The sequence below is a fragment of the Phalangium opilio genome, unplaced genomic scaffold (assembly GCF_054372755.1).
Source record: "Phalangium opilio isolate 3A_F unplaced genomic scaffold, DU_Popi_V2 ptg000118l_1, whole genome shotgun sequence".
Taxonomy (NCBI): Eukaryota; Metazoa; Arthropoda; class Arachnida; order Opiliones; family Phalangiidae; genus Phalangium; species Phalangium opilio.
Window position 1 is genome coordinate 1048299 of NW_028324211.1, and position 27197 is coordinate 1075495.

The following is a 27197-nucleotide window of genomic DNA, read 5'->3' on the forward strand; positions in this document are numbered from 1 at the left end:
AGATTTTAGAAAACTGACCTCAGATACCGGGAATTGAACCCGGGCCTTCTGGGTGAAAGCCAGATATCCTGGCCACTAGACTATATCGGATCTGCTTGAGTTTTCACCATTGAGTTTCTTCTATCGTTTCATAATAAAGATTTTAGAAAACTGACCTCCGATACCGGAAATTGTACTCGGTCCTTCTGGGTGAAGGCCAGATATCCTAGCCAATAGACCATATCGGATCTATTTGGTTTCTCACAATTGAGCTCATAGTATCGTTGACTAATAAAGTTTTTAGAATACTGACCAACGATACCGGGAATTGAAAACGGGCCTTCTGGGTGAGAGACAGATATCCTAGCCACTAGACCATATAGGATCTACTCGGGTTCTAACAATTGAGTTCCTAGTATCGTTTCTTAATAAAGAATTTAGAAAATTGACCTCCGATACCGGGAACTGAACCCGGGCCTTCTGGGTAAAAGCCAGCTTACCTATCCACTAGACCATATCGGATCTGCTTGGGTTTCCACTATTGAGCTTCTTGTATCGTTTCATAATAAAGATTTTAGAAAACTGACCTCAGATACCGGGAATTGAACCCGGGCCTTCTGGGTGAAAGCCAGATATCCTGGCCACTATACTATATCGGATCTGCTTGAGTTTTCACCATTGAGTTTCTTCTATCGTTTCATAATAAAGATTTTAGAAAACTGACCTCCGATACCGGAAATTGTACCCGGTCCTTCTGGGTGAAGGCCAGATATCCTAGCCAATAGACCATATCGGATCTATTTGGTTTCTCACAATTGAGCTCATAGTATCGTTGACTAATAAAGTTTTTAGAAAACTGACCTCCGATACCGGGAATTGAACCCGGGCCTTCTGGGTTAAGCCAGATATCCTAGCCACTAGACCATATCGGATCTACTCGGGTTCTAACAATTGAGTTCCTAGTATCGTTTCTTAATAAAAAAATTTAGAAAATTGACCTCCGATACCGGGAATTGAACCCAGGCCTTCTGGGTGAAAGCCAGATATCCTAGCCACTAGACCATATCGGATCTGCTTGAGTTTTCACCATTGAGCTTCTTCTATCGTTTCATAATAAAGATTTTAGAAAACTGACCTCAGATACCGGGAATTGAACCCGGGCCTTCTGGGTGAAAGCCAGATATCCTGGCCACTAGACTATATCGGATCTGCTTGAGTTTTCACCATTGAGTTTCTTCTATCGTTTCATAATAAAGATTTTAGAAAACTGACCTCCGATACCGGAAATTGTACCCGGTCCTTCTGGGTGAAGGCCAGATATCCTAGCCAATAGACCATATCGGATCTATTTGGTTTCTCACAATTGAGCTCATAGTATCGTTGACTAATAAAGTTTTTAGAATACTGACCTCCGATACCGGGAATTGAAAACGGGCCTTCTGGGTGAGAGACAGATATCCTAGCCACTAGACCATATAGGATCTACTCGGGTTCTAACAATTGAGTTCCTAGTATCGTTTCTTAATAAAGAATTTAGAAAATTGACCTCCGATACCGGGAACTGAACCCGGGCCTTCTGGGTAAAAGCCAGCTTACCTATCCACTAGACCATATCGGATCTGCTTGGGTTTCCACTATTGAGCTTCTTGTATCGTTTCATAATAAAGATTTTAGAAAACTGACCTCAGATACCGGGAATTGAACCCGGGCCTTCTGGGTGAAAGCCAGATATCCTAGCTACTAGACCATATCGGATCTGCTTGAGTTACACCATTGAGCTTCTTCTATCGTTTCATAATAAAGATTTTAGAAAACTGACCTCAGATACCGGGAATTGAACCCGGGCCTTCTGGGTGAAAGCCAGATATCCTGGCCACTAGACTATATCGGATCTGCTTGAGTTTTCACCATTGAGTTTCTTCTATCGTTTCATAATAAAGATTTTAGAAAACTGACCTCCGATACCGGAAATTGTACCCGGTCCTTCTGGGTGAAGGCCAGATATCCTAGCCAATAGACCATATCGGATCTATTTGGTTTCTCACAATTGAGCTCATAGTATCGTTGACTAATAAAGTTTTTAGAAAACTGACCTCCGATACCGGGAATTGAACCCGGGCCTTCTGGGTTAAGCCAGATATCCTAGCCACTAGACCATATCGGATCTACTCGGGTTCTAACAATTGAGTTCCTAGTATCGTTTCTTAATAAAAAAATTTAGAAAATTGACCTCCGATACCGGGAATTGAACCCAGGCCTTCTGGGTGAAAGCCAGATATCCTGGCCACTAGACTATATCGGATCTGCTTGAGTTTTCACCAATGAGTTTCTTCTATCGTTTCATAATAAAGATTTTAGAAAACTGACCTCCGATACCGGAAATTGTACCCGGTCCTTCTGGGTGAAGGCCAGATATCCTAGCCAATAGACCATATCGGATCTATTTGGTTTCTCACAATTGAGCTCATAGTATCGTTGACTAATAAAGTTTTTAGGAAACTGACCTCCGATACCGGGAATTGAACCCGGGCCTTCTGGGTTAAGCCAGATATCCTTGCCACTAGACCATATCGGATCTACTCGGGTTCTAACAATTGAGTTCCTAGTATCGTTTCTTAATAAAAAAATTTAGAAAATTGACCTCCGATACCGGGAATTGAACCCAGGCCTTCTGGGTGAAAGCCAGATATCCTAGCCACTAGACCATATCGGATCTGCTTGAGTTTTCACCATTGAGCTTCTTCTATCGTTTCATAATAAAGATTTTAGAAAACTGACCTCAGATACCGGGAATTGAACCCGGGCCTTCTGGGTGAAAGCCAGATATCCTGGCCACTAGACTATATCGGATCTGCTTGAGTTTTCACCATTGAGTTTCTTCTATCGTTTCATAATAAAGATTTTAGAAAACTGACCTCCGATACCGGAAATTGTACCCGGTCCTTCTGGGTGAAGGCCAGATATCCTAGCCTATAGACCATATCGGATCTATTTGGTTTCTCACAATTGAGCTCATAGTATCGTTGACTAATAAAGTTTTTAGAATACTGACCTCCGATACCGGGAATTGAAAACGGGCCTTCTGGGTGAGAGACAGATATCCTAGCCACTAGACCATATAGGATCTACTCGGGTTCTAACAATTGAGTTCCTAGTATCGTTTCTTAATAAAGAATTTAGAAAATTGACCTCCGATACCGGGAACTGAACCCGGGCCTTCTGGGTAAAAGCCAGCTTACCTATCCACTAGACCATATCGGATCTGCTTGGGTTTCCACTATTGAGCTTCTTGTATCGTTTCATAATAAAGATTTTAGAAAACTGACCTCAGATACCGGGAATTGAACCCGGGCCTTCTGGGTGAAAGCCAGATATCCTGGCCACTAGACTATATCGGATCTGCTTGAGTTTTCACCATTGAGTTTCTTCTATCGTTTCATAATAAAGATTTTAGAAAACTGACCTCCGATACCGGAAATTGTACCCGGTCCTTCTGGGTGAAGGCCAGATATCCTAGCCTATAGACCATATCGGATCTATTTGGTTTCTCACAATTGAGCTCATAGTATCGTTGACTAATAAAGTTTTAAGAATACTGACCTCCGATACCGGGAATTGAAAACGGGCCTTCTGGGTGAGAGACAGATATCCTAGCCACTAGACCATATAGGATCTACTCGGGTTCTAACAATTGAGTTCCTAGTATCGTTTCTTAATAAAGAATTTAGAAAATTGACCTCCGATACCGGGAACTGAACCCGGGCCTTCTGGGTAAAAGCCAGCTTACCTATCCACTAGACCATATCGGATCTGCTTGGGTTTCCACTATTGAGCTTCTTGTATCGTTTCATAATAAAGATTTTAGAAAACTGACCTCAGATACCGGGAATTGAACCCGGGCCTTCTGGGTGAAAGCCAGATATCCTGGCCACTAGACTATATCGGATCTGCTTGAGTTTTCACCATTGAGTTTCTTCTATCGTTTCATAATAAAGATTTTAGAAAACTGACCTCCGATACCGGAAATTGTACCCGGTCCTTCTGGGTGAAGGCCAGATATCCTAGCCAATAGACCATATCGGATCTATTTGGTTTCTCACAATTGAGCTCATAGTATCGTTGACTAATAAAGTTTTTAGAATACTGACCTCCGATACCGGGAATTGAAAACGGGCCTTCTGGGTGAGAGACAGATATCCTAGCCACTAGACCATATAGGATCTACTCGGGTTCTAACAATTGAGTTCCTAGTATCGTTTCTTAATAAAGAATTTAGAAAATTGACCTCCGATACCGGGAACTGAACCCGGGCCTTCTGGGTAAAAGCCAGCTTACCTATCCACTAGACCATATCGGATCTGCTTGGGTTTCCACTATTGAGCTTCTTGTATCGTTTCATAATAAAGATTTTAGAAAACTGACCTCAGATACCGGGAATTGAACCCGGGCCTTCTGGGTGAAAGCCAGATATCCTAGCTACTAGACCATATCGGATCTGCTTGAGTTACACCATTGAGCTTCTTCTATCGTTTCATAATAAAGATTTTAGAAAACTGACCTCAGATACCGGGAATTGAACCCGGGCCTTCTGGGTGAAAGCCAGATATCCTGGCCACTAGACTATATCGGATCTGCTTGAGTTTTCACCATTGAGTTTCTTCTATCGTTTCATAATAAAGATTTTAGAAAACTGACCTCCGATACCGGAAATTGTACCCGGTCCTTCTGGGTGAAGGCCAGATATCCTAGCCAATAGACCATATCGGATCTATTTGGTTTCTCACAATTGAGCTCATAGTATCGTTGACTAATAAAGTTTTTAGAAAACTGACCTCCGATACCGGGAATTGAACCCGGGCCTTCTGGGTTAAGCCAGATATCCTAGCCACTAGACCATATCGGATCTACTCGGGTTCTAACAATTGAGTTCCTAGTATCGTTTCTTAATAAAAAAATTTAGAAAATTGACCTCCGATACCGGGAATTGAACCCAGGCCTTCTGGGTGAAAGCCAGATATCCTGGCCACTAGACTATATCGGATCTGCTTGAGTTTTCACCAATGAGTTTCTTCTATCGTTTCATAATAAAGATTTTAGAAAACTGACCTCCGATACCGGAAATTGTACCCGGTCCTTCTGGGTGAAGGCCAGATATCCTAGCCAATAGACCATATCGGATCTATTTGGTTTCTCACAATTGAGCTCATAGTATCGTTGACTAATAAAGTTTTTAGGAAACTGACCTCCGATACCGGGAATTGAACCCGGGCCTTCTGGGTTAAGCCAGATATCCTTGCCACTAGACCATATCGGATCTACTCGGGTTCTAACAATTGAGTTCCTAGTATCGTTTCTTAATAAAAAAATTTAGAAAATTGACCTCCGATACCGGGAATTGAACCCAGGCCTTCTGGGTGAAAGCCAGATATCCTAGCCACTAGACCATATCGGATCTGCTTGAGTTTTCACCATTGAGCTTCTTCTATCGTTTCATAATAAAGATTTTAGAAAACTGACCTCAGATACCGGGAATTGAACCCGGGCCTTCTGGGTGAAAGCCAGATATCCTGGCCACTAGACTATATCGGATCTGCTTGAGTTTTCACCATTGAGTTTCTTCTATCGTTTCATAATAAAGATTTTAGAAAACTGACCTCCGATACCGGAAATTGTACCCGGTCCTTCTGGGTGAAGGCCAGATATCCTAGCCAATAGACCATATCGGATCTATTTGGTTTCTCACAATTGAGCTCATAGTATCGTTGACTAATAAAGTTTTTAGAATACTGACCTCCGATACCGGGAATTGAAAACGGGCCTTCTGGGTGAGAGACAGATATCCTAGCCACTAGACCATATAGGATCTACTCGGGTTCTAACAATTGAGTTCCTAGTATCGTTTCTTAATAAAGAATTTAGAAAATTGACCTCCGATACCGGGAATTGAACCCGGGCCTTCTGGGTAAAAGCCAGCTTACCTATGCACTAGACCATATCGGATCTGCTTGGGTTTCCACTATTGAGCTTCTTGTATCGTTTCATAATAAAGATTTTAGAAAACTGACCTCAGATACCGGGAATTGAACCCGGGCCTTCTGGGTGAAAGCCAGATATCCTGGCCACTAGACTATATCGGATCTGCTTGAGTTTTCACCATTGAGTTTCTTCTATCGTTTCATAATAAAGATTTTAGAAAACTGACCTCCGATACCGGAAATTGTACCCGGTCCTTCTGGGTGAAGGCCAGATATCCTAGCCAATAGACCATATCGGATCTATTTGGTTTCTCACAATTGAGCTCATAGTATCGTTGACTAATAAAGTTTTTAGAATACTGACCTCCGATACCGGGAATTGAAAACGGGCCTTCTGGGTGAGAGACAGATATCCTAGCCACTAGACCATAAAGGATCTACTCGGGTTCTAACAATTGAGTTCCTAGTATCGTTTCTTAATAAAGAATTTAGAAAATTGACCTCCGATACCGGGAACTGAACCCGGGCCTTCTGGGTAAAAGCCAGCTTACCTATCCACTAGACCATATCGGATCTGCTTGGGTTTCCACTATTGAGCTTCTTGTATCGTTTCATAATAAAGATTTTAGAAAACTGACCTCAGATACCGGGAATTGAACCCGGGCCTTCTGGGTGAAAGCCAGATATCCTAGCTACTAGACCATATCGGATCTGCTTGAGTTTCACCATTGAGCTTCTTCTATCGTTTCATAATAAAGATTTTAGAAAACTGACCTCAGATACCGGGAATTGAACCCGGGCCTTCTGGGTGAAAGCCAGATATCCTGGCCACTAGACTATATCGGATCTGCTTGAGTTTTCACCATTGAGTTTCTTCTATCGTTTCATAATAAAGATTTTAGAAAACTGACCTCCGATACCGGAAATTGTACCCGGTCCTTCTGGGTGAAGGCCAGATATCCTAGCCAATAGACCATATCGGATCTATTTGGTTTCTCACAATTGAGCTCATAGTATCGTTGACTAATAAAGTTTTTAGAAAACTGACCTCCGATACCGGGAATTGAACCCGGGCCTTCTGGGTTAAGCCAGATATCCTAGCCACTAGACCATATCGGATCTACTCGGGTTCTAACAATTGAGTTCCTAGTATCGTTTCTTAATAAAAAAATTTAGAAAATTGACCTCCGATACCGGGAATTGAACCCAGGCCTTCTGGGTGAAAGCCAGATATCCTGGCCACTAGACTATATCGGATCTGCTTCAGTTTTCACCAATGAGTTTCTTCTATCGTTTCATAATAAAGATTTTAGAAAACTGACCTCCGATACCGGAAATTGTACCCGGTCCATCGGGGTGAAGGCCAGATATCCTAGCCAATAGACCATATCGGATCTATTTGGTTTCTCACAATTGAGCTCATAGTATCGTTGACTAATAAAGTTTTTAGAATACTGACCTCCGATACCGGGAATTGAAAACGGGCCTTCTGGGTGAGAGACAGATATCCTAGCCACTAGACCATATAGGATCTACTCGGGTTCTAACAATTGAGTTCCTAGTATCGTTTCTTAATAAAGAATTTAGAAAATTGACCTCCGATACCGGGAACTGAACCCGGGCCTTCTGGGTAAAAGCCAGCTTACCTATGCACTAGACCATATCGGATCTGCTTGGGTTTCCACTATTGAGCTTCTTGTATCGTTTCATAATAAAGATTTTAGAAAACTGACCTCAGATACCGGGAATTGAACCCGGGCCTTCTGGGTGAAAGCCAGATATCCTGGCCACTAGACTATATCGGATCTGCTTGAGTTTTCACCATTGAGTTTCTTCTATCGTTTCATAATAAAGATTTTAGAAAACTGACCTCCAATACCGGAAATTGTACCCGGTCCTTCTGGGTGAAGGCCAGATATCCTAGCCAATAGACCATATCGGATCTATTTGGTTTCTCACAATTGAGCTCATAGTATCGTTGACTAATAAAGTTTTTAGAATACTGACCTCCGATACCGGGAATTGAAAACGGGCCTTCTGGGTGAGAGACAGATATCCTAGCCACTAGACCATATAGGATCTACTCGGGTTCTAACAATTGAGTTCCTAGTATCGTTTCTTAATAAAGAATTTAGAAAATTGACCTCCGATACCGGGAACTGAACCCGGGCCTTCTGGGTAAAAGCCAGCTTACCTATGCACTAGACCATATCGGATCTGCTTGGGTTTCCACTATTGAGCTTCTTGTATCGTTTCATAATAAAGATTTTAGAAAACTGACCTCAGATACCGGGAATTGAACCCGGGCCTTCTGGGTGAAAGCCAGATATCCTGGCCACTAGACTATATCGGATCTGCTTGAGTTTTCACCATTGAGTTTCTTCTATCGTTTCATAATAAAGATTTTAGAAAACTGACCTCCGATACCGGAAATTGTACCCGGTCCTTCTGGGTGAAGGCCAGATATCCTAGCCAATAGACCATATCGGATCTATTTGGTTTCTCACAATTGAGCTCATAGTATCGTTGACTAATAAAGTTTTTAGAATACTGACCTCCGATACCGGGAATTGAAAACGGGCCTTCTGGGTGAGAGACAGATATCCTAGCCACTAGACCATAAAGGATCTACTCGGGTTCTAACAATTGAGTTCCTAGTATCGTTTCTTAATAAAGAATTTAGAAAATTGACCTCCGATACCGGGAACTGAACCCGGGCCTTCTGGGTAAAAGCCAGCTTACCTATCCACTAGACCATATCGGATCTGCTTGGGTTTCCACTATTGAGCTTCTTGTATCGTTTCATAATAAAGATTTTAGAAAACTGACCTCAGATACCGGGAATTGAACCCGGGCCTTCTGGGTGAAAGCCAGATATCCTAGCTACTAGACCATATCGGATCTGCTTGAGTTTCACCATTGAGCTTCTTCTATCGTTTCATAATAAAGATTTTAGAAAACTGACCTCAGATACCGGGAATTGAACCCGGGCCTTCTGGGTGAAAGCCAGATATCATGGCCACTAGACTATATCGGATCTGCTTGAGTTTTCACCATTGAGTTTCTTCTATCATTTCATAATAAAGATTTTAGAAAACTGACCTCCGATACCGGAAATTGTACCCGGTCCTTCTGGGTGAAGGCCAGATATCCTAGCCAATAGACCATATCGGATCTATTTGGTTTCTCACAATTGAGCTCATAGTATCGTTGACTAATAAAGTTTTTAGAAAACTGACCTCCGATACCGGGAATTGAACCCGGGCCTTCTGGGTTAAGCCAGATATCCTAGCCACTAGACCATATCGGATCTACTCGGGTTCTAACAATTGAGTTCCTAGTATCGTTTCTTAATAAAAAAATTTAGAAAATTGACCTCCGATACCGGGAATTGAACCCAGGCCTTCTGGGTGAAAGCCAGATATCCTGGCCACTAGACTATATCGGATCTGCTTGAGTTTTCACCAATGAGTTTCTTCTATCGTTTCATAATAAAGATTTTAGAAAACTGACCTCCGATACCGGAAATTGTACCCGGTCCTTCTGGGTGAAGGCCAGATATCCTAGCCAATAGACCATATCGGATCTATTTGGTTTCTCACAATTGAGCTCATAGTATCGTTGACTAATAAAGTTTTTAGAAAACTGACCTCCGATACCGGGAATTGAACCCGGGCCTTCTGGGTTAATCCAGATATCCTAGCCACTAGACCATATCGGATCTACTCGGGTTCTAACAATTGAGTTCCTAGTATCGTTTCTTAATAAAAAAATTTAGAAAATTGACCTCCGATACCGGGAATTGAACCCAGACCTTCAGCGTGAAAGCCAGATATCCTGGCCACTAGACTATATCGGATCTGCTTGAATTTTCACCATTGAGTTTCTTCTATCGTTTCATAATAAAGATTTTAGAAAACTGACCTCCGATACCGGAAATTGTACCCGGTCCTTCTGGGTGAAGGCCAGATATCCTAGCCAATAGACCATATCGGATCTATTTGGTTTCTCACAATTGAGCTCATAGTATCGTTGACTAATAAAGTTTTTAGAATACTGACCTCCGATACCGGGAATTGAAAACGGGCCTTCTGGGTGAGAGACAGATATCCTAGCCACTAGACCATATAGGATCTACTCGGGTTCTAACAATTGAGTTCCTAGTATCGTTTCTTAATAAAGAATTTAGAAAATTGACCTCCGATACCGGGAACTGAACCCGGGCCTTCTGGGTAAAAGCCAGCTTACCTATCCACTAGACCATATCGGATCTGCTTGGGTTTCCACTATTGAGCTTCTTGTATCGTTTCATAATAAAGATTTTAGAAAACTGACCTCAGATACCGGGAATTGAACCCGGGCCTTTTGGGTGAAAGCCAGATATCCTAGCCACTAAACCATATCGGATCTGCTTGAGTTTTAACGATTGAGTTCCTAGTATCGTTTCTTAATAAAGAATTTAGAAAATTGACCTCCGATAACGTGAACTGAACATGGGCCTTCTGGGTGAAAGCAAGCTTGCCTATCCACTAGACCATATCGGATCTGCTTGGGTTTCCACTATTGAGCTTCTTGTATCGTTTCATAATAAAGATTTTAGAAAACTGACCTCAGATACCGGAAATTGAACCCGGGCCTTCTGGGTTAAGCTAGATATCCTAGCCCCTAGACCATATCGGATCTGCTCGGGTTTTCACCATTGAGCTTCTTCTATCGTTTCATAATAAAGATTTTAGAAAACTGACCTCCGATACCGGAAATTGTACCCGGGCCTTCTGGGTGAAGGCCAGATATCCTAGCCACTAGAGCATATCGGATCTGCTCGGGTTCTAACAATTGAGTTCCTAGTATCGTTTCTTAATAAAACAATTCAGAAAACTGACCTCCGAAATCGGTAACTGAACCCGGGCCTTTTGGGTGAAAGCCAGATATCCTAGCCACTAGACCATATCGGATCTGCTTGAGTTTTCACCGTTGAGTTTTTCTATCGTTTCATAATAAAGATTTTAGAAAACTGACCTCAGATACCGGGAATTGAACCCGGGCCTTCTGGGTTAAGCCAGATATCCTAGCCCCTAGACCATATCGGATCTGCTCGGGTTTTCACCATTGAGCTTCTTCTATTGTTTCATAATAAAGATTTTAGAAAACTGACCTCAGATACCGGGAATTGAACCCGGGCCTTCTGGGTGAGAGCCAGATATCCTAGCCACTAGACCATATCGGATCCGTTTGGTTTGTCACAATTGAGCTCCTAGTGTCGTTGATTAATAAATTTTTTAGAAATCTGACCTCCGATACCGGGAATTTAACCCGGGCCTTCTGGGTTAAGCCAGATATCCTAGCCACTAGACCATCTCGGATCTACTCGGGTTCTAACAATTTAGTTCCTAGTATCGTTTCTTAATAAAAAAAAATAGAAAACTGACCTCCGATACCGGGAATTGAACCCGGGCCTTCTTGGTGAAAGCCAGATATCCTAGCCACTACACCATATCGGATCTGCTTGAGTTTTCACCATTGAGCTTCTTCTATCGTTTCCTAATAAAGATTTTAGAAAACTAATCCCAGATACCGGGAATTGAACCCGGGCCTTCTGGGTGAAAGCCAGATATCCTGGCCACTAGACTATATCGGATCTGCTTGAGTTTTCACCATTGAGTTTCTTCTATCGTTTCATAATAAAGATTTTAGAAAACTGACCTCTGATACCGGAAATTGTACCCGGGCCTTCTGGGTGAAGGCCAGATATCCTAGCCAATAGACCATATCGGATCAATTTGGTTTCTCACAATTGAGCTCATAGTATCGTTGACTAATAAAGTTTTTAGAAAACTGACCTCCGATACCGGGAATTGAACCCGGGCCTTCTGGGTGAGAGCCAGATATCCTAGCCACTAGACCATATCGGATCTGCTTGAGTTTTCACCATTGAGCTTCTTCTATCGTTTCATAATAAAGATTTTAGAAAACTGACCTCAGATACCGGGAATTGAACCCGGGCCTTCTGGGTGAAAGCCAGATATCCTGGCCACTAGACTATATCGGATCTGCTTGAGTTTTCACCATTGAGTTTCTTCTATCGTTTCATAATAAAGATTTTAGAAAACTGACCTCCGATACCGGAAATTGTACCCGGTCCTTCTGGGTGAAGGCCAGATATCCTAGCCAATAGACCATATCGGATCTATTTGGTTTCTCACAATTGAGCTCATAGTATCGTTGACTAATAAAGTTTTTAGAAAACTGACCTCCGATACCGGGAATTGAACCCGGGCCTTCTGGGTTAAGCCAGATATCCTAGCCACTAGACCATATCGGATCTACTCGGGTTCTAACAATTGAGTTCCTAGTATCGTTTCTTAATAAAAAAATTTAGAAAATTGACCTCCGATACCGGGAATTGAACCCAGGCCTTCTGGGTGAAAGCCAGATATCCTGGCCACTAGACTATATCGGATCTGCTTGAGTTTTCACCATTGAGCTTCTTCTATCGTTTCCTAATAAAGATTTTAGAAAACTAATCCCAGATACCGGGAATTGAACCCGGGCCTTCTGGGTGAAAGCCAGATATCCTGGCCACTAGACTATATCGGATCTGCTTGAGTTTTCACCATTGAGTTTCTTCTATCGTTTCATAATAAAGATTTTAGAAAACTGACCTCTGATACCGGAAATTGTACCCGGGCCTTCTGGGTGAAGGCCAGATATCCTAGCCAATAGACCATATCGGATCAATTTGGTTTCTCACAATTGAGCTCATAGTATCGTTGACTAATAAAGTTTTTAGAAAACTGACCTCCGATACCGGGAATTGAACCCGGGCCTTCTGGGTGAGAGCCAGATATCCTAGCCACTAGACCATATCGGATCTGCTTGAGTTTTCACCATTGAGCTTCTTCTATCGTTTCATAATAAAGATTTTAGAAAACTGACCTCAGATACCGGGAATTGAACCCGGGCCTTCTGGGTGAAAGCCAGATATCCTGGCCACTAGACTATATCGGATCTGCTTGAGTTTTCACCATTGAGTTTCTTCTATCGTTTCATAATAAAGATTTTAGAAAACTGACCTCCGATACCGGAAATTGTACCCGGTCCTTCTGGGTGAAGGCCAGATATCCTAGCCAATAGACCATATCGGATCTATTTGGTTTCTCACAATTGAGCTCATAGTATCGTTGACTAATAAAGTTTTTAGAATAGTGACCTCCGATACCGGGAATTGAAAACGGGCCTTCTGGGTGAGAGACAGATATCCTAGCCACTAGACCATATAGGATCTACTCGGGTTCTAACAATTGAGTTCCTAGTATCGTTTCTTAATAAAGAATTTAGAAAATTGACCTCCGATACCGGGAACTGAACCCGGGCCTTCTGGGTAAAAGCCAGCTTACCTATCCACTAGACCATATCGGATCTGCTTGGGTTTCCACTATTGAGCTTCTTGTATCGTTTCATAATAAAGATTTTAGAAAACTGACCTCAGATACCGGGAATTGAACCCGGGCCTTCTGGGTGAAAGCCAGATATCCTAGCTACTAGACCATATCGGATCTGCTTGAGTTTCACCATTGAGCTTCTTCTATCGTTTCATAATAAAGATTTTAGAAAACTGACCTCAGATACCGGGAATTGAACCCGGGCCTTCTGGGTGAAAGCCAGATATCCTGGCCACTAGACTATATTGGATCTGCTTGAGTTTTCACCATTGAGTTTCTTCTATCGTTTCATAATAAAGATTTTAGAAAACTGACCTCAGATACCGGGAATTGAACCCGGGCCTTCTGGGTGAAAGCCAGATATCCTGGCCACTAGACTATATCGGATCTGCTTGAGTTTTCACCATTGAGTTTCTTCTATCGTTTCATAATAAAGATTTTAGAAAACTGACCTCCGATACCGGAAATTGTACCCGGTCCTTCTGGGTGAAGGCCAGATATCCTAGCCAATAGACCATATCGGATCTATTTGGTTTCTCACAATTGAGCTCATAGTATCGTTGACTAATAAAGTTTTTAGAATAGTGACCTCCGATACCGGGAATTGAAAACGGGCCTTCTGGGTGAGAGACAGATATCCTAGCCACTAGACCATATAGGATCTACTCGGGTTCTAACAATTGAGTTCCTAGTATCGTTTCTTAATAAAGAATTTAGAAAATTGACCTCCGATACCGGGAACTGAACCCGGGCCTTCTGGGTAAAAGCCAGCTTACCTATCCACTAGACCATATCGGATCTGCTTGGGTTTCCACTATTGAGCTTCTTGTATCGTTTCATAATAAAGATTTTAGAAAACTGACCTCAGATACCGGGAATTGAACCCGGGCCTTCTGGGTGAAAGCCAGATATCCTAGCTACTAGACCATATCGGATCTGCTTGAGTTTCACCATTGAGCTTCTTCTATCGTTTCATAATAAAGATTTTAGAAAACTGACCTCAGATACCGGGAATTGAACCCGGGCCTTCTGGGTGAAAGCCAGATATCCTGGCCACTAGACTATATTGGATCTGCTTTTGTTTTCACCATTGAGTTTCTTCTATCGTTTCATAATAAAGATTTTAGAAAACTGACCTCCGATACCGGAAATTGTACCCGGTCTTTCTGGGTGAAGGCCAGATATCCTAGCCAATAGACCATATCGGATCTATTTGGTTTCTCACAATTGAGCTCATAGTATCGTTGACTAATAAAGTTTTTAGAAAACTGACCTCCGATACCGGGAATTGAACCCGGGCCTTCTGGGTTAAGCCAGATATCCTAGCCACTAGACCATATCGGATCTACTCGGGTTCTAACAATTGAGTTCCTAGTATCGTTTCTTAATAAAAAAATTTAGAAAATTGACCTCCGATACCGGGAATTGAACCCAGGCCTTCTGGGTGAAAGCCAGATATCCTGGCCACTAGACTATATCGGATCTGCTTGAGTTTTCACCAATGAGTTTCTTCTATCGTTTCATAATAAAGATTTTAGAAAACTGACCTCCGATACCGGAAATTGTACCCGGTCCTTCTGGGTGAAGGCCAGATATCCTAGCCAATAGACCATATCGGATCTATTTGGTTTCTCACAATTGAGCTCATAGTATCGTTGACTAATAAAGTTTTTAGAAAACTGACCTCCGATACCGGGAATTGAACCCGGGCCTTCTGGGTTAAGCCAGATATCCTAGCCACTAGACCATATCGGATCTACTCGGGTTCTAACAATTGAGTTCCTAGTATCGTTTCTTAATAAAAAAATTTAGAAAATTGACCTCCGATACCGGGAATTGAACCCAGGCCTTCAGCGTGAAAGCCAGATATCCTGGCCACTAGACTATATCGGATCTGCTTGAATTTTCACTATTGAGTTTCTTCTATCGTTTCATAATAAAGATTTTAGAAAACTGACCTCCGATACCGGAAATTGTACCCGGTCCTTCTGGGTGAAGGCCAGATATCCTAGCCAATAGACCATATCGGATCTATTTGGTTTCTCACAATTGAGCTCATAGTATCGTTGACTAATAAAGTTTTTAGAATACTGACCTCCGATACCGGGAATTGAAAACGGGCCTTCTGGGTGAGAGACAGATATCCTAGCCACTAGACCATATAGGATCTACTCGGGTTCTAACAATTGAGTTCCTAGTATCGTTTCTTAATAAAGAATTTAGAAAATTGACCTCCGATACCGGGAACTGAACCCGGGCCTTCTGGGTAAAAGCCAGCTTACCTATCCACTAGACCATATCGGATCTGCTTGGGTTTCCACTATTGAGCTTCTTGTATCGTTTCATAATAAAGATTTTAGAAAACTGACCTCAGATACCGGGAATTGAACCCTGGCCTTTTGGGTGAAAGCCAGATATCCTAGCCACTAGACCATATCGGATCTGCTTGAGTTTTCACCATTGAGCTTCTTCTATCGTTTCATAATAAAGATTTTAGAAAACTGACCTCTGATACCGGAAATTGTACCCGGGCCTTCTGGGTTAAGCCAGATATCCTAGCCACTAGACCATATCGGATCTACTCGGGTTCTAACAATTGAGTTCCTAGTATCGTTTCTTAATAAAAAAAATTAGAAAACTGACCTCCGATACCGGGAATTGAACCCGGGCCTTCTTGGTGAAAGCCAGATATCCTAGCCACTACACCATATCGGATCTGCTTGAGTTTTCACCAGTGAGCTTCTTCTATTGTTTCATAATAAAGATTTTAGAAAACTGACCCCAGATACCGGGAACTGAACCCGGGCCTTCTGGGTGAAAGCCAGATATCCTAGCCACTAGACCATATCGGATCTGCTTGAGTTCTCACCATTGAGCTTCTTCTATCGTTTCATAATAAAGATTTTAGAAAACTGACCTCAGATACCGGAAATTGAACCCGGGCCTTCTGGGTTAAGCTAGATATCCTAGCCCCTAGACCATATCGGATCTGCTCGGGTTTTCACCATTGAGCTTCTATCGTTTCATAATAAAGATTTTAGAAAACTGACCTCCGATACCGGAAATTGTACCCGGGCCTTCTGGGTGAAGGCCAGATATCCTAGCCACTAGAGCATATCGGATCTGCTCGGGTTCTAACAATTGAGTTCCTAGTATCGTTTCTTAATAAAACAATTTAGAAAACTGACCTCCGAAATCGGTAACTGAACCCGGGCCTTTTGGGTGAAAGCCAGATATCCTAGCCACTAGACCATATCGGATCTGCTTGAGTTTTCACCGTTGAGCTTCTTCTATCGTTTCATAATAAAGATTTTAGAAAACTGACCTCAGATACCGGGAATTGAACCCGGGCTTTCTGGGTTAAGCCAGATATCCTAGCCCCTAGACCATATCGGATCTGCTCGGGTTTTCACCATTGAGCTTCTTCTATTGTTTCATAATAAAGATTTTAGAAAACTGACCTCAGATACCGGGAATTGAACCCGGGCCTTCTGGGTGAGAGCCAGATATCCTAGCCACTAGACCATATCGGATCCGTTTGGTTTGTCACAATTGAGCTCCTAGTGTCGTTGATTAATAAATTTTTTAGAAATCTGACCTCCGATACCGGGAATTTAACCCGGGCCTTCTGGGTTAAGCCAGATATCCTAGCCACTAGACCATATCGGATCTACTCGGGTTCTAACAATTGAGTTCCTAGTATCGTTTCTTAATAAAAAAAAATAGAAAACTGACCTCCGATACCGGGAATTGAACCCGGGCCTTCTTGGTGAAAGCCAGATATCCTAGCCACTACACCATATCGGATCTGCTTGAGTTTTCACCATTGAGCTTCTTCTATCGTTTCCTAATAAAGATTTTAGAAAACTGACCTCTGATACCGGAAATTGTACCCGGGCCTTCTGGGTGAAGGCCAGATATCCTAGCCAATAGACCATATCGGATCAATTTGGTTTCTCACAATTGAGCTCATAGTATCGTTGACTAATAAAGTTTTTAGAAAACTGACCTCCGATACCGGGAATTGAACCCGGGCCTTCTGGGTGAGAGCCAGATATCCTAGCCACTAGACCATATCGGATCTGTTTGAGTTTTCACCATTGAGCTTCTTCTATCGTTTCATAATAAAGATTTTAAAAAACTGACCTCAGATACCGGGAATTGAACAAGTGCCTTCTGGGTGAAGCCAGATATCCTAGCCACTAAACCATATCGGATCTGCTTGAGTTTTAACGATTGAGTTCCTAGTATCGTTTCTTAATAAAGAATTTAGAAAATTGACCTCCGATACCGGGAACTGAACCCGGGCCTTCTGGGTGAAAGCAAGCTTGCCTATCCACTAGACCATATCGGATCTGCTTGGGTTTCCACTATTGAGCTTCTTGTATCGTTTCATAATAAAGATTTTAGAAAACTGACCTCAGATACCGGAAATTGAACCCGGGCCTTCTGGGTTAAGCCCGATATCCTAGCCCCTAGACCATATCGGATCTGCTCGGGTTTTCACCATTGAGCTTTTTCTATCGTTTCATAATAAAGATTTTAGAAAACTGACCTCCGATACCGGAAATTGTACCCGGGCCTTCTGAGTGAAGGCCAGATATCCTAGCCACTAGAGCATATCGGATCTGCTCGGGTTCTAACAATTGAGTTTCTAGTATCGTTTCTTAATAAAACAATTTAGAAAACTGACCTCCGATATCGGTAACTGAACCCGGGCCTTTTGGGTGAAAGCTAGATATCCTAGCCACTAGACCATATCGGATCTGCTTGAGTTTTCACCATTGAGCTTCTTCTATCGTTTCATAATAAAGATTTTAGAAAACTGACCTCAGATACCGGAAATTGAACCCGGGCCTTCTGGGTTAAGCCAGATATCCTAGCCCCTAGACCATATCGGATCTGGTCGGGTTTTCACCATTGAGCTTCTTCTATTGTTTCATAATAAAGATTTTAGAATACTGACCTCAGATACCGGGAATTTAACCCGGGCCTTCTGGGTTAAGCCAGATATCCTAGCCACTAGACCATATCGGATCTACTCTGGTTCTAACAATTGAGTTCCTAGTATCGTTTCTTAATAGAAAAAATTTGAAAACTGACCTCCAATACCGCGAATTGAACCCGGGCCTTCTTGGTGAAAGCCAGATATCCTAGCCACTACACCATATCGGATCTGCTTGAGTTTTCACCATTGAGCTTCTTCTATCGTTTCATAATAAAGATTTTAGAAAACTGACCCCAGATACCGGGAATTGAACCCAGGCCTTCTGGGCGAAAGCCAGATATCCTGGCCACTAGACTATATCGGATCTGCTTGAGTTTTCTCCATTGATTTTCTTCTATCGTTTCATAATAAAGATTTTAGAAAACTGACCTCCGATACAGGAAATTGTACCCGGGCCTTCTGGGTGAAGGCCAGATATCCTAGCCAATAGACCATATCGGATCAATTTGGTTTCTCACAATTGAGCTCATAGTATCGTTGACTAATAAAGTTTTTAGAAAACTGCCCTCCGATACCGGGAATTGAACCCGGGCCTTCTGGGTGAGAGCCAGATATCCTAGCCACTAGACCATATCGGATCTGTTTGAGTTTTCACCATTGAGCTTCTTCTATCGTTTCATAATAAAGATTTTAAAAAACTGACCTCAGATACCGGGAATTGAACAAGTGCCTTCTGGGTGAAGCCAGATATCCTAGCCACTAAACCATATCGGATCTGCTTGAGTTTTAACGATTGAGATCCTAGTATCGTTTCTTAATAAAGAATTTAGAAAATTGACCTCCGATACCGGGAACTGAACCCGGGCCTTCTGGGTGAAAGCAAGCTTGCCTATCCACTAGACCATATCGGATCTGCTTTAGTTTCCACTATTGAGCTTCTTGTATCGTTTCATAATAAAGATTTTAGAAAACTGACCTCAGATACCGGAAATTGAGCCCGGGCCTTCTGGGTTAAGCCCGATATCCTAGCCCCTAGACCATATCGGATCTGCTCGGGTTTTCACCATTGAGCTTTTTCTATCGTTTCATAATAAAGATTTTAGAAAACTGACCTCCGATACCGGAAATTGTACCCGGGCCTTCTGAGTGAAGGCCAGATATCCTAGCCACTAGAGCATATCGGATCTGCTCGGGTTCTAACAATTGAGTTTCTAGTATCGTTTCTTAATAAAACAATTTAGAAAACTGACCTCCGATATCGGTAACTGAACCCGGGCCTTTTGGGTGAAAGCTAGATATCCTAGCCACTAGACCATATCGGATCTGCTTGAGTTTTCACCATTGAGCTTCTTCTATCGTTTCATAATAAAGATTTTAGAAAACTGACCTCAGATACCGGGAATTGAACCCGGGCCTTCTGGGTTAAGCCAGATATCCTAGCCCCTAGACCATATCGGATCTGGTCGGGTTTTCACCATTGAGCTTCTTCTATTGTTTCATAATAAAGATTTTAGAATACTGACCTCAGATACCGGGAATTTAACCCGGGCCTTCTGGGTTAAGCCAGATATCCTAGCCACTAGAACATATCGGATCTACTCTGGTTCTAACAATTGAGTTCCTAGTATCGTTTCTTAATAGAAAAAATTTGAAAACTGACCTCCAATACCGCGAATTGAACCCGGGCCTTCTTGGTGAAAGCCAGATATCCTAGCCACTACACCATATCGGATCTGCTTGAGTTTTCACCATTGAGCTTCTTCTATCGTTTCATAATAAAGATTTTAGAAAACTGACCCCAGATACCGGGAATTGAACCCAGGCCTTCTGGGCGAAAGCCAGATATCCTGGCCACTAGACTATATCGGATCTGCTTGAGTTTTCACCATTGAGTTTCTTCTATCGTTTCATAATAAAGATTTTAGAAAACTGACCTCCGATACCGGAAATTGTACCCGGGCCTTCTGGGTGAAGGCCAGATATCCTAGCCAATAGACCATATCGGATCAATTTGGTTTCTCACAATTGAGCTCATAGTATCGTTGACTAATAAAGTTTTTAGAAAAGTGACCTCCGATACCGGGAATTGAACCCGGGCCTTCTGGGTGAGAGCCAGATATCCTAGCCACTAGACCATATCGGATCTACTCGGGTTCTAACAATTGAGTTTTTTAGTATCGTTTCTTAATAAAGAATTTAGAAAATTGACCTCCGATACCGGGAACTGAACCCGGGCCTTCTGGGTGAAAGCCAGCTTGCCTATCCACTAGACCATATCGGATCTGCTTGGGTTTCCACTATTGAGCTTCTTGTATCGTTTCATAATAAAGATTTTAGAAAACTGACCTAAGATACCGGGAATTGAACCCGGGCCTTCTGGGTGAAAGCCAGATATCCTAGCCACTAGACCATATCGGATCTGCTTGAGTTTTCACCATTGAGTTTCTTCTATGGTTTCATAATAAAGATTTTAGAAAACTGACCTCCGATACCGGAAATTGTACCCGGGCCTTCTGGGTGAGAGCCAGATATCCTAGCCACTAGACCATATCGGATCTGCTTGAGTTTTCACCAATGAGCTTCTTCTATCGTTTCATAATAAAGATTTTAAAAAACTGACCTCAGATACCGGGAATTGAACCCGGGCCTTCTGGGTGAGAGCCAGATATCCTAGCCACTAGACCATATCGGATCTGCTTGAGTTTTCACCATTGAGCTTCTTCTATCGTTTCATAATAAAGATTTTAGAAAACTGACCTCCGATACCGGAAATTGTACCCGGGCCTTCTGGGTGAAGGCCAGATATCCTAGCCACTAGAGCATATCGGATCTGCTCGGGTTCTAACAATTGAGTTCCTAGTATCGTTTCTTAATAAAACAATTTAGAAAACTGACCTCCGATATCGGGAATTGAACCCGGGCCTTTTGGGTGAAAGCCAGATATCCTAGCCAATAGACCATATCGGATCTGCTTGAGTTTTCACCATTGAGCTTCTTCTATCGTTTCATAATAAAGATTTTAGAAAACTGACCTCAGATACCGGGAATTGAACCCGGGCCTTCTGGTTAAGCCAGATATCCTAGCCCCTAGACTATATCGGATCTGCTTGAGTTTTCACCATTGAGCTTCTTCTATCGTTTCATAAAAAAGATTTTAGAAAACTGACCTCAGATACCGGAAATTGAACCCGGGCCTTCTGGGTGAGAGCCAGATATCCTAGCCACTAGACCATATCGGATCCGTTTGGTTTGTCACAATTGAGCTCCTAGTGTCGTTGATTAATTAAGTTTTTAGAAATCTGACCTCCGATACCGGAAATTGAACCCGGGCCTTCTGGGTGAGAGCCAGATATCCTAGCCACTAGACCATATCGGATCTGCTTGAGTTTTCACCATTGAGCTTCTTCTATCGTTTCATAATAAAGATTTTAGAAAACTGACCTCAGATACCGGGAATTGAACCCGGGTCTTCTGGGTGAAAGCCAGATATCCTGGCCACTAGACTATATCGGATCTGCTTGAGTTTTCACCATTGAGTTTCTTCTATCGTTTCAAAATAAAGATTTTAGAAAACTTACCTCCGATACCGGAAATTGTACCCGGTCCTTCTGGGTGAAGGCCAGATATCCTAGCCAATAGACCATATCGGATCTATTTGGTTTCTCACAATTGAGCTCATAGTATCGTTGACTAATAAAGTTTTTAGAATATTGACCTCCGATACCGGGAATTGAACCCGGGCCTTCTGGGTGAGAGCCAGATATCCTAGCCACTAGACCATATAGGATCTACTCGGGTTCTAACAATTGAGTTCCTAGTATCGTTTCTTAATAAAGAATTTAGAAAATTGACCTCCGATACCGGGAACTGAACCCGGGCCTTCTGAGTGAATGGCAGCTTGCCTATCCACTAGACCATATCGGATCCGTTTGGTTTGTCACAATTGAGCTCCTAGTGTCGTTGATTAATACATTTTTTAGAAATCTGACCTCCGATACCGGGAATTTAACCCGGGCCTTCTGGGTTAAGCCAGATATCCTAGCCACTAGACCATATCGGATCTACTCTGGTTCTAACAATTGAGTTCCTAGTATCGTTTCTTAATAAAAAAAATTAGAAAACTGACCTCCGATACCGGGAATTGAACCCGTGCCTTCTTGGTGAAAGCCAGATATCCTAGCCACTACACCATATCGGATCTGCTTGAGTTTTCACCATTGAGCTTCTTCTATCGTTTCATAATAAAGATTTTAGAAAACTGACCCCAGATACCGGGAATTGAACCCGGGCCTTCTGGGTGAAAGCCAGATATCCTGGCCACTAGACTATATCGGATCTGCTTGAGTTTTCACCATTGAGTTTCTTCTATCGTTTCATAATAAAGATTTTAGAAAACTGACCTCCGATACCGGAAATTGTACCCGGGCCTTCTGGGTGAAGGCCAGATATCCTAGCCAATAGACCATATCGGATCAATTTGGTTTCTCACAATTGAGCTCATAGTATCGTTGACTAATGAAATTTTTAGAAAACTGACCTCCGATACCGGGAATTGAACCCGGGCCTTCTGGGTGAGAGCCAGATATCCTAGCCACTAGACCATATCGGATCTGCTTGAGTTTTCACCATTGAGCTTCTTCTATCGTTTCATAATAAAGATTTTAAAAAACTGACCTCAGATACCGGGAATTGAACCCGGGCCTTCTGGGTGAGAGCCAGATATCCTAGCCACTAGACCATATCGGATCTGCTTGAGTTTTCACCATTGAGCTTCTTCTATCGTTTCATAATAAAGATTTTGGAAAACTGACCTCCAATACCGGAAATTGTACCCGGGCCTTCTGGGTGAAGGCCAGATATCCTAGCCACTAGAGCATATCGGATCTGCTCGGGTTCTAACAATTGAGTTCCTAGTATCGTTTCTTAATAAAACAATTTAGAAAACTGACCTCCGATATCGGGAATTGAACCCGGGCCTTTTGGGTGAAAGCCAGATATCCTAGCCACTAGACCATATCGGATCTGCTGGAGTTTTCACCATTGAGCTTCTTCTATCGTTTAATAATAAAGATTTTAGAAAACTGACCTCAGATACCGGGAATTGAACCCGGGCCTTCTGGGTTAAGCCAGATATCCTGGCCACTAGACTATATCGGATCTGCTTGAGTTTTCACCATTGAGTTTCTTCTATCGTTTCATAATAAAGATTTTAGAAAACTGACCTCCGATACCGGAAATTGTACCCGGGCCTTCTGGGTGAAGGCCAGATATCCTAGCCAATAGACCATATCGGATCAATTTGGTTTCTCACAATTGAGCTCATAGTATCGTTGACTTATGAAATTTTTAGAAAACTGACCTCCGATACCGGGAATTGAACCCGGGCCTTCTGGGTGAGAGCCAGATATCCTAGCCACTAGACCATATCGGATCTGCTTGAGTTTTCACCATTGAGCTTCTTCTATCGTTTCATAATAAAGATTTTAAAAAACTGACCTCAGATACCGGGAATTGAACCCGGGCCTTCTGGGTGAGAGCCAGATATCCTAGCCACTAGACCATATCTGATCTGCTTGTGTTTTCACCATTGAGCTTCTTCTATCGTTTCATAATAAAGATTTTAGAAAACTGACCCCAGATACCGGGAATTGAACCCGGGCCTTCTGGGTGAAAGCCAGATATCCTGGCCACTAGACTATATCGGATCTGCTTGAGTTTTCACCATTGAGTTTCTTCTATCGTTTCATAATAAAGATTTTAGAAAACTGACCTCCGATACCGGAAATTGTACCCGGGCCTTCTGGGTGAAGGCCAGATATCCTAGCCAATAGACCATATCGGATCAATTTGGTTTCTCACAATTGAGCTCATAGTATCGTTGACTAATGAAATTTTTAGAAAACTGACCTCCGATACCGGGAATTGAACCCGGGCCTTCTGGGTGAGAGCCAGATATCCTAGCCACTAGACCATATCGGATCTGCTTGAGTTTTCACCATTGAGCTTCTTCTATCGTTTCATAATAAAGATTTTAAAAAACTGACCTCAGATACCGGGAATTGAACCCGGGCCTTCTGGGTGAGAGCCAGATATCCTAGCCACTAGACCATATCGGATCTGCTTGAGTTTTCACCATTGAGCTTCTTCTATCGTTTCATAATAAAGATTTTGGAAAACTGACCTCCAATACCGGAAATTGTACCCGGGCCTTCTGGGTGAAGGCCAGATATCCTAGCCACTAGAGCATATCGGATCTGCTCGGGTTCTAACAATTGAGTTCCTAGTATCGTTTCTTAATAAAACAACTTAGAAAACTGACCTCCGATATCGGGAATTGAACCCGGGCCTTTTGGGTGAAAGCCAGATATCCTAGCCACTAGACCATATCGGATCTGCTTGAGTTTTCACCATTGAGCTTCTTCTATCGTTTAATAATAAAGATTTTAGAAAACTGACCTCAGATACCGGGAATTGAACCCGGGCCTTCTGGGTTAAGCCAGATATCCTGGCCACTAGACTATATCGGATCTGCTTGAGTTTTCACCATTGAGTTTCTTCTATCGTTTCATAATAAAGATTTTAGAAAACTGACCTCCGATACCGGAAATTGTACCCGGGCCTTCTGGGTGAAGGCCAGATATCCTAGCCAATAGACCATATCGGATCAATTTGGTTTCTCACAATTGAGCTCATAGTATCGTTGACTTATGAAATTTTTAGAAAACTGACCTCCGATACCGGGAATTGAACCCGGGCCTTCTGGGTGAGAGCCAGATATCCTAGCCACTAGACCATATCGGATCTGCTTGAGTTTTCACCATTGAGCTTCTTCTATCGTTTCATAATAAAGATTTTAAAAAACTGACCTCAGATACCGGGAATTGAACCCGGGCCTTCTGGGTGAGAGCCAGATATCCTAGCCACTAGACCATATCGGATCTGCTTGAGTTTTCACCATTGAGCTTCTTCTATCGTTTCATAATAAAGATTTTGGAAAACTGACCTCCGATACCGGAAATTGTACCCGGGCCTTCTGGGTGAAGGCCAGATATCCTAGCCACTAGAGCATATCGGATCTGCTCGGGTTCTAACAATTGAGTTCCTAGTATCGTTTCTTAATAAAACAATTTAGAAAACTGACCTCCGATATCGGGAATTGAACCCGGGCCTTTTGGGTGAAAGCCAGATATCCTAGCCACTAGACCATATCGGATCTGCTTGAGTTTTCACCATTGAGCTTCTTCTATCGTTTAATAATAAAGATTTTAGAAAACTGACCTCAGATACCGGGAATTGAACCCGGGCCTTCTGGGTTAAGCCAGATATCCTGGCCACTTGACTATATCGGATCTGCTTGAGTTTTCACCATTGAGTTTCTTCTATCGTTTCATAATAAAGATTTTAGAAAACTGACCTCCGATACCGGAAATTGTACCCGGGCCTTCTGGGTGAAGGCCAGATATCCTAGCCAATAGACCATATCGGATCAATTTGGTTTCTCACAATTGAGCTCATAGTATCGTTGACTAATAAAATTTTTAGAAAACTGACCTCCGATACCGGGAATTGAACCCGGGCCTTCTGGGTGAGAGCCAGATATCCTAGCCACTAGACCATATCGGATCTGCTTGAGTTTTCACCATTGAGCTTCTTCTATCGTTTCATAATAAAGATTTTAGAAAACTGACCTCCGATACCGGAAATTGTACCCGGGCCTTCTGGGTGAAGGCCAGATATCCTAGCCAATAGACCATATCGGATCTATTTGGTTTCTCACAATTGAGCTCATAGTATCGTTGACTAATAAAGTTTTTAGAAAACTGACCTCCGATACCGGGAATTGAACCCGGGCCTTCTGGGTGAGAGCCAGATATCCTAGCCACTAGACCATATCGGATCTACTCGGGTTCTAACAATTGAGTTTTTTAGTATCGTTTCTTAATAAAGAATTTAGAAAATTGACCTCCGATACCGGGAACTGAACCCGGGCCTTCTGGGTGAAAGCCAGCTTGCCTATCCACTAGACCATATCGGATCTGCTTGGGTTTCCACTATTGAGCTTCTTGTATCGTTTCATAATAAAGATTTTAGAAAACTGACCTCAGATACCGGGAATTGAACCCGGGCCTTCTGGGTGAAAGCCAGATATCCTAGCCACTAGACCATATCGGATCTGCTTGAGTTTCACCATTGAGCTTCTTCTATCGTTTCATAATAAAGATTTTAGAAAACTGACCTCAGATACCGGGAATTGAACCCGGGCCTTCTGGGTGAAAGCCAGATATCCTGGCCACTAGACTATATCGGATCTGCTTGAGTTTTCACCATTGAGTTTCTTCTATGGTTTCATAATAAAGATTTTAGAAAACTGACCTCCGATACCGGAAATTGTACCCGGGCCTTCTGGGTGAAGGCCAGATATCCTAGCCAATAGACCATATCGGATCTATTTGGTTTTTCACAATTGAGCTCATAGTATCGTTGACTAATGAAATTTTTAGAAAACTGACCTCCGATACCGGGAATTGAACCCGGGCCTTCTGGGTGAGAGCCAGATATCCTAGCCACTAGACCATATCGGATCTGCTTGAGTTTTCACCATTGAGCTTCTTCTATCGTTTCATAATAAAGATTTTAAAAAACTGACCTCAGATACCGGGAATTGAACCCGGGCCTTCTGGGTGAGAGCCAGATATCCTAGCCACTAGACCATATCGGATCTGCTTGAGTTTTCACCATTGAGCTTCTTCTATCGTTTCATAATAAAGATTTTGGAAAACTGACCTCCAATACCGGAAATTGTACCCGGGCCTTCTGGGTGAAGGCCAGATATCCTAGCCACTAGAGCATATC

The 27197-nt window shown here is 42.5% G+C and overlaps 32 non-coding genes across 32 annotated transcripts; all 32 read right to left on the reverse strand.

Moving 5' to 3' along the window:
• Window positions 1-977: 977 nt before the first annotated feature.
• Window positions 978-1049, reverse strand: TRNAE-UUC (transfer RNA glutamic acid (anticodon UUC)). Its single transcript has one exon. It is a non-coding gene; the product is annotated as a tRNA-Glu (tRNA).
• A 1160-nt stretch (window positions 1050-2209) lies between these two features.
• Window positions 2210-2281, reverse strand: TRNAE-UUC (transfer RNA glutamic acid (anticodon UUC)). Its single transcript has one exon. It is a non-coding gene; the product is annotated as a tRNA-Glu (tRNA).
• Window positions 2282-2620: 339 nt separating this feature from the next.
• TRNAE-UUC (transfer RNA glutamic acid (anticodon UUC)) lies at window positions 2621-2692 on the reverse strand. Its single transcript has one exon. It is a non-coding gene; the product is annotated as a tRNA-Glu (tRNA).
• A 2256-nt stretch (window positions 2693-4948) lies between these two features.
• TRNAE-UUC (transfer RNA glutamic acid (anticodon UUC)) lies at window positions 4949-5020 on the reverse strand. Its single transcript has one exon. It is a non-coding gene; the product is annotated as a tRNA-Glu (tRNA).
• Window positions 5021-5359: 339 nt separating this feature from the next.
• TRNAE-UUC (transfer RNA glutamic acid (anticodon UUC)) lies at window positions 5360-5431 on the reverse strand. Its single transcript has one exon. It is a non-coding gene; the product is annotated as a tRNA-Glu (tRNA).
• Window positions 5432-7139: 1708 nt separating this feature from the next.
• TRNAE-UUC (transfer RNA glutamic acid (anticodon UUC)) lies at window positions 7140-7211 on the reverse strand. Its single transcript has one exon. It is a non-coding gene; the product is annotated as a tRNA-Glu (tRNA).
• A 2119-nt stretch (window positions 7212-9330) lies between these two features.
• On the reverse strand, window positions 9331-9402 carry TRNAE-UUC (transfer RNA glutamic acid (anticodon UUC)). Its single transcript has one exon. It is a non-coding gene; the product is annotated as a tRNA-Glu (tRNA).
• Window positions 9403-11109: 1707 nt separating this feature from the next.
• On the reverse strand, window positions 11110-11181 carry TRNAE-CUC (transfer RNA glutamic acid (anticodon CUC)). The gene has a single exon. It is a non-coding gene; the product is annotated as a tRNA-Glu (tRNA).
• Window positions 11182-11794: 613 nt separating this feature from the next.
• Window positions 11795-11866, reverse strand: TRNAE-CUC (transfer RNA glutamic acid (anticodon CUC)). The gene has a single exon. It is a non-coding gene; the product is annotated as a tRNA-Glu (tRNA).
• A 476-nt stretch (window positions 11867-12342) lies between these two features.
• TRNAE-UUC (transfer RNA glutamic acid (anticodon UUC)) lies at window positions 12343-12414 on the reverse strand. Its single transcript has one exon. It is a non-coding gene; the product is annotated as a tRNA-Glu (tRNA).
• A 339-nt stretch (window positions 12415-12753) lies between these two features.
• Window positions 12754-12825, reverse strand: TRNAE-CUC (transfer RNA glutamic acid (anticodon CUC)). The gene has a single exon. It is a non-coding gene; the product is annotated as a tRNA-Glu (tRNA).
• Window positions 12826-14806: 1981 nt separating this feature from the next.
• On the reverse strand, window positions 14807-14878 carry TRNAE-UUC (transfer RNA glutamic acid (anticodon UUC)). The gene has a single exon. It is a non-coding gene; the product is annotated as a tRNA-Glu (tRNA).
• A 1979-nt stretch (window positions 14879-16857) lies between these two features.
• Window positions 16858-16929, reverse strand: TRNAE-CUC (transfer RNA glutamic acid (anticodon CUC)). Its single transcript has one exon. It is a non-coding gene; the product is annotated as a tRNA-Glu (tRNA).
• A 476-nt stretch (window positions 16930-17405) lies between these two features.
• TRNAE-CUC (transfer RNA glutamic acid (anticodon CUC)) lies at window positions 17406-17477 on the reverse strand. Its single transcript has one exon. It is a non-coding gene; the product is annotated as a tRNA-Glu (tRNA).
• Window positions 17478-18910: 1433 nt separating this feature from the next.
• On the reverse strand, window positions 18911-18982 carry TRNAE-CUC (transfer RNA glutamic acid (anticodon CUC)). The gene has a single exon. It is a non-coding gene; the product is annotated as a tRNA-Glu (tRNA).
• Window positions 18983-20415: 1433 nt separating this feature from the next.
• TRNAE-CUC (transfer RNA glutamic acid (anticodon CUC)) lies at window positions 20416-20487 on the reverse strand. Its single transcript has one exon. It is a non-coding gene; the product is annotated as a tRNA-Glu (tRNA).
• A 477-nt stretch (window positions 20488-20964) lies between these two features.
• Window positions 20965-21036, reverse strand: TRNAE-CUC (transfer RNA glutamic acid (anticodon CUC)). The gene has a single exon. It is a non-coding gene; the product is annotated as a tRNA-Glu (tRNA).
• Window positions 21037-21648: 612 nt separating this feature from the next.
• Window positions 21649-21720, reverse strand: TRNAE-CUC (transfer RNA glutamic acid (anticodon CUC)). The gene has a single exon. It is a non-coding gene; the product is annotated as a tRNA-Glu (tRNA).
• A 339-nt stretch (window positions 21721-22059) lies between these two features.
• TRNAE-CUC (transfer RNA glutamic acid (anticodon CUC)) lies at window positions 22060-22131 on the reverse strand. The gene has a single exon. It is a non-coding gene; the product is annotated as a tRNA-Glu (tRNA).
• A 750-nt stretch (window positions 22132-22881) lies between these two features.
• TRNAE-CUC (transfer RNA glutamic acid (anticodon CUC)) lies at window positions 22882-22953 on the reverse strand. The gene has a single exon. It is a non-coding gene; the product is annotated as a tRNA-Glu (tRNA).
• A 65-nt stretch (window positions 22954-23018) lies between these two features.
• TRNAE-CUC (transfer RNA glutamic acid (anticodon CUC)) lies at window positions 23019-23090 on the reverse strand. Its single transcript has one exon. It is a non-coding gene; the product is annotated as a tRNA-Glu (tRNA).
• Window positions 23091-23703: 613 nt separating this feature from the next.
• TRNAE-CUC (transfer RNA glutamic acid (anticodon CUC)) lies at window positions 23704-23775 on the reverse strand. Its single transcript has one exon. It is a non-coding gene; the product is annotated as a tRNA-Glu (tRNA).
• Window positions 23776-23840: 65 nt separating this feature from the next.
• Window positions 23841-23912, reverse strand: TRNAE-CUC (transfer RNA glutamic acid (anticodon CUC)). Its single transcript has one exon. It is a non-coding gene; the product is annotated as a tRNA-Glu (tRNA).
• A 339-nt stretch (window positions 23913-24251) lies between these two features.
• TRNAE-CUC (transfer RNA glutamic acid (anticodon CUC)) lies at window positions 24252-24323 on the reverse strand. The gene has a single exon. It is a non-coding gene; the product is annotated as a tRNA-Glu (tRNA).
• A 65-nt stretch (window positions 24324-24388) lies between these two features.
• On the reverse strand, window positions 24389-24460 carry TRNAE-CUC (transfer RNA glutamic acid (anticodon CUC)). Its single transcript has one exon. It is a non-coding gene; the product is annotated as a tRNA-Glu (tRNA).
• A 613-nt stretch (window positions 24461-25073) lies between these two features.
• On the reverse strand, window positions 25074-25145 carry TRNAE-CUC (transfer RNA glutamic acid (anticodon CUC)). Its single transcript has one exon. It is a non-coding gene; the product is annotated as a tRNA-Glu (tRNA).
• Window positions 25146-25210: 65 nt separating this feature from the next.
• Window positions 25211-25282, reverse strand: TRNAE-CUC (transfer RNA glutamic acid (anticodon CUC)). Its single transcript has one exon. It is a non-coding gene; the product is annotated as a tRNA-Glu (tRNA).
• A 613-nt stretch (window positions 25283-25895) lies between these two features.
• Window positions 25896-25967, reverse strand: TRNAE-CUC (transfer RNA glutamic acid (anticodon CUC)). The gene has a single exon. It is a non-coding gene; the product is annotated as a tRNA-Glu (tRNA).
• A 202-nt stretch (window positions 25968-26169) lies between these two features.
• Window positions 26170-26241, reverse strand: TRNAE-CUC (transfer RNA glutamic acid (anticodon CUC)). The gene has a single exon. It is a non-coding gene; the product is annotated as a tRNA-Glu (tRNA).
• A 203-nt stretch (window positions 26242-26444) lies between these two features.
• On the reverse strand, window positions 26445-26516 carry TRNAE-UUC (transfer RNA glutamic acid (anticodon UUC)). The gene has a single exon. It is a non-coding gene; the product is annotated as a tRNA-Glu (tRNA).
• A 338-nt stretch (window positions 26517-26854) lies between these two features.
• TRNAE-CUC (transfer RNA glutamic acid (anticodon CUC)) lies at window positions 26855-26926 on the reverse strand. The gene has a single exon. It is a non-coding gene; the product is annotated as a tRNA-Glu (tRNA).
• Window positions 26927-26991: 65 nt separating this feature from the next.
• Window positions 26992-27063, reverse strand: TRNAE-CUC (transfer RNA glutamic acid (anticodon CUC)). Its single transcript has one exon. It is a non-coding gene; the product is annotated as a tRNA-Glu (tRNA).
• Window positions 27064-27197: the final 134 nt, after the last annotated feature.